The following is a 5049-nucleotide window of genomic DNA, read 5'->3' as shown; positions in this document are numbered from 1 at the left end:
TGCTTAATTTTTTGGTTTTTGATAATAAGTTTAAGTGTTAACAACTTGATCTTAGCAGCTGAATTTTTGCAGGTTTAGCTGAACATTGGACTGGCTAGGGATAAAGAGTTAGTAGAGCCCTTTGTAGAACCAAAAGTAATTTTTCATCAGAGGCGAAGAGCTTAATACTACATTCAACAGGGACAGATGGCTGAAATATGAGATCCAATTATTGTTGATCCAAATGTTAAAAATATTTCAGCTCCTATTATTCCAGCTGTTCCTATTCAACTAGCCGCAAGACCTGTTCGTAAGGTGGAAATCCCACTTACAAACCACATGACTAACAACATTCAAAAGCCTGAATAAGGAGGTCGGTGGGAATTGAAATGAAATATGGTGCAATTGTTGAAATCTACAGGGGAATTTAATGGACTTTCACACGAGGATCCACAGCAGCACTTACAGACCTTCCTGGAAATAAGTGATATATACATTCCTGAAGATGTAAATGCTGATTATGTCAGATTGACATTCTTTCCCTTTTCTCTAATAGGGGAAGCAAAGAGATGGTTACATGCTGAACCAAATCACTCCATCACTTCATGGGAAGATTGTGCTCGAAAGTTCCTCATTCAATTCCTTCCATTCCAGAAGACTGCACGATTGAGGAGTGAGATATTAAGTTTCAGACAGAAATATGGAGAAAATCTTTACCAAGCTTGGGAGAGATTCAAGGGCATGCTCAGAAAATATCCTCATCACCATCAATCGAATGATGTTTTGGTGCACACATTTATAGAAGGCCTCGAGTCTAATATGAAGATTCTCTTGGATTCAGTAGTAGCGGGCCAAGCTTTGCAAAAAACATATGAAGAACTGTATACCTTTCTGAATCGAATCACACAAGGAAATACTGATTGGCATGCAGACTCAAAGAATGCTCCCAAGAAGGTTGCAGGGGTTTTGGAGGTTGATCAGTTCACTACATTACAAGCACAGATTACAGCAATGCAGAATAATATGACTACTCAGCTCAACAACTTAAAGTTGGGTGCAACATAACCAACAGCCACAACAAATGCGGTTTAACATATATATTTATGGTGTGAAGTTTATGGAAGTGGTGAGCATAAAGCAGATGCATGTTCTGTTAATCCAGATTTAGTCAATTATACGGGAAATGCAAATCGTCAGGGTCAACAAAATTTTGGCAGTCGTATAATCCAAATTGGAGGAACCACCCTAATTTCTCATGGGGTGAACATCAGGCACATAATATAAATCAGTATAAGGGACCAGTGCAATCAAATTCACAACCGGTTCAGAATATCAGGCAACTACTCAGAATAGTAATGTGAAGGAGTTAATTAAGCAGTTTATGGCTCAACAAACATAGTTTGTTGTAGACATAGAGGCTCAATAAGTAAATTTTATAGCTGAGTTGAAGAGTCAACAATTGCTCACAAGAAATCTAGAGTTGCAGTTGGGTCAAATAATAGGATTGCAGAATACAAGGCCACAAGGAGCATTGCCTAGCGACACTAAGGCTAATCCTAAATAGGTAAATGCAGTTACAATAAAGAGTGGGCTGTAAACTAAGGAGACAGTTCAGGAGCAGGATAATTCCGCAGTCACTGATGACAGTTTGTAAGAGAATGCAAAAGTGGAAGTTAAGGTAAAAGAGGCAAGTGAAGAGATTCGTGTGGAGAAGAAGACTACCCCCTTACCCTTTCCTCAAAGGGCAAGGAAGTATCAAGAGAAAGCCAATTTTAAGAAGTTTCTAAATTTTTTGAAACAAGTTCAAGTAAACCTTTCTCTTATTAACATTCTGCAGAGTGTGCCGAAATATGCTAAATACTTGAAGGATATAAAACAATTGATTAAATATGCTATAATTGTACTTACTCAAGATTTCACGTCTAAAATTTAAAATAAACTGCCCATAAAGTTGAAGGATCCGGGTAGTTTCACTTTACAGATTACCATTGGTCAGACTATTTGTGCACGTGGATTATGTGACTTGGGTTCTATCATAAATATCACGCCCACGTCATGGTACAGAAAGATAGGTCTTGGGAGTCCCAAACCCACAACTATTGTGTTGCAGTTGGCAGATAGATCACTTGCTAGACCAGATGGTATTATTGAAGATGTGTTGGTGCAAGTAGGATCTTTAATCTTTTCGGTGGATTTTGTGATTCTTGACTTTGAGGCTGATCCAGTTGTTCTATTTATTTTGGGACGACTCTTCTTAGCAACAGGACAGTCACTCATTGATGTGGTAGCTGGAAAAATGATAATGTGAGCGTACGATAAAGTAAAGGTTTTTGATGTATACAGAGCATTAAAACTGCCAGCCATATATAAGGAGTTGTCTTCTATATCGATTATTGATCTTGCTTCGGATTGGCAGTTGATTTTGTCTGATGATTTATTAGAGCGAGGTTTGATGGGTTATGATCTGTATGGAGACGTGAAAGCATTGGAATTGGTCCAGGTTATGGATTTGGTTGTAATTGAGACAAACAAAGTGTTGATTGAGCCTTTGAATAGACTAATTGGTCCACCACCCAGGCCTTCAGTCAAGAAGTTCCTAACTTGGAGCTGAAGGTTCTTCCTCCTCACTTACAATATATTTTTCTTGGTGATCACGATACTTTGCCTGCTATTTTTGTCTATAGGATTATCAGATGTATAGGTAAAGAAAGTTGTAGCGGTTCTCAAGAGGAGAAGGAAGGCGATTGACTGGCACATGTATGATATTTTAGGAATCAATCCAGCATTTTGTATGCACAATATTTACATAAAAGAGGAGTACAGATCTAGATTACAGCAACAACAAAGATTGAATCCTGTGATAAAGAAGGTAGTTAGGAAAGAAGTGATCAAGTGGTTAGATAGTAGTATTGTTTACCCAATTTCTGATAGCAAATGGGTGAGTCTGTTGCACTATGTACCAAAAAAGAGAGGAATCACAATAATAACCAATGATGATAATAAGTTATTTCCCACATGTACAGTGACCGGTTGGAGAATATGTATAGATTATCGGATGTTGAATGAATCAGCTCGTAAAGATCACTATCCAATTTCCTTCATTGACCAAAGCTGGATAGATTAGAGGGGAAAAATGTTATTACTTTCTGGATGGGTACTCTAGCTATAATCAGATATGCATAGCACCAGAAAACCAAGAGAAGACCACATTCACTTGTCCATACGGTACATATAAAATGCACCTACTGCATTTCAGAGGTGTATAATGGAAATATTTTTAGACATGGTGGAAGAATTTATGGAGGTGTTCATAGATGATTTCTCTGTGGACAGTAATTCATTTGAAAAGTGTTTGCAAAATCTCAACAAAGTTCTCGCTCGATACGAAGAAACAAACTTGGTGTTGAATTGAGAAAAATGACATTTTATGGTTAAGGAAGGAATTTTCTTAGTCCATAAAATGTCATGCAAAGGGCTGGAAGTGGACAAAGCAAAGGTTGAAGTGATTGAAAAGTTGCCTCATCCAGTCACTGTCAAAGAAGTGCGGAGTTTTTTTAGGACATGCTGGGTTCTATAGATGATTCATTCAAGATTTATCAAAGATTGCAAGTCTCATGTGCAAATTGTTAGAGAAAGAATCCAAGTTTGAGTTCGGGGTTGATTGCTATGAAGCTTTTGAAAAGCTTAAGAAAAAGTTGATGGAAGAACCTATTTTGATCGCACCAGATTGGGAGTTACCTTTTGAGATGATGTGTGATGCTAGTGACATTGAGGTGGGAATAGTGTTGGGTCAGAGAAAAGAGAAGGTATTTCAATCGATCTACTATGCTAGCTAGGTGTTGAATGAAGCTCAAGTTTACTACACAGTTACAGAGAAAGAGATGTTGGCCGTGGTATATGAATTCGGTAAGTTTTTATCTTACTTAGTTGGTACCAAGGTCATTGTTCATATAGACCATACTGCCATTAAGTATGTGAACAAAAAGAATGTGAAGCCATGACTAATTAGGTGGATTCTTCTACTTCAAGAATTTGATCTTGAGGTGCGAGATAGAAAGGGAACTAAAAATCAAGTTGTTGATCACATGTCACGACTGGAAAATTGAGAACATAATGTGGATGACTTTTTGAGTATTAAGGAAGAGTTTCCTGATGAGAAGTTGTTGTCATTAGATGCAGTTGAGTTTCCATGGTATGCTGACATTGTGAACTTGATAGCTTGTAAGGTGTACCCTCCCAAGGCCACCACACAACAAAGGAAGAAATTACTTCATGATTCTTGTGCTTACATTTGGGACGAACCGTACCTTTTCAAGCAGGGTCTAGATGGAGTTATTCGTAGGTTTATTCCAGAGGCAAAATTTTCAAAGGTGTTATAAGACTGCCACTAATCTCCATATGGTGGAATCATGGGGGTGAGAGGACTGTGAGAAAAGTATTGCAATCAGATTTTTTCTGGCCTACTCTGTTTAGAGATGCAGTGGCTTTTGTAAGAAATTGTGATCAATGTGTTGGGTACTATATCTAGGCGTCATGAGATGCCCCTCAATAATATTTTAGAAGTAGAAGTCTTTGATGTTTGGGGGATCGATTTCATGGGCCCATTCCAACCTTCAAAAGGTAATCTGTACATTTTTGTAGCGGTTGACTATGTCTCTAAATGGGTGGAAGCTATGGCGAGTCTGACTAATGATGCAAGAGTGGTGCTGAAGTTTAATAAAAAAAACACATTTCCCAGATTTGGTACCCCAAAGCAATAATTAGTGATGGAGGTATGCACTTTATCAACACCTGGTTCAAAAATCTTCTTGCTAAGTATAGTGTTAGGCATAAAGTTTCCACTACATACAATCCTCAAACGAGTGGACAAGTAGAGATATCCACTCGGGGGATTAATCAAATACTTCAGAAGACTATGAATAGGCAGAGAAAAGATTGGGCGGAGAAACTAGATGATGCACTTTGGGCATATCGAACAGCGTACAAGACACCTATTGGGACATCTCCATATCGCTTGGTGTATGGTAAGGCATGTCATCTTCCTATAGAGTTGGAACACCAAGCATATTG

General features: G+C 38.2%; 1 non-coding gene across 1 annotated transcript; it reads right to left on the bottom strand.

Annotated features, from left to right (window-relative positions):
* Positions 1-642: 642 nt before the first annotated feature.
* LOC124892455 lies at positions 643-749 on the bottom strand. Its single transcript, XR_007050259.1, has one exon. It is a non-coding gene; the product is annotated as a small nucleolar RNA R71 (small nucleolar RNA).
* Between the last annotated feature and the right edge of the window lie 4300 nt (positions 750-5049).

The sequence above is a fragment of the Capsicum annuum genome, unplaced genomic scaffold, assembly GCF_002878395.1.
Source record: "Capsicum annuum cultivar UCD-10X-F1 unplaced genomic scaffold, UCD10Xv1.1 ctg4748, whole genome shotgun sequence".
Classification (NCBI taxonomy): domain Eukaryota; kingdom Viridiplantae; phylum Streptophyta; class Magnoliopsida; order Solanales; family Solanaceae; genus Capsicum; species Capsicum annuum.
The sequence above is the reverse complement of the archived record's forward strand: the minus strand, read 5'-3'. Positions and strand labels throughout refer to the sequence as shown.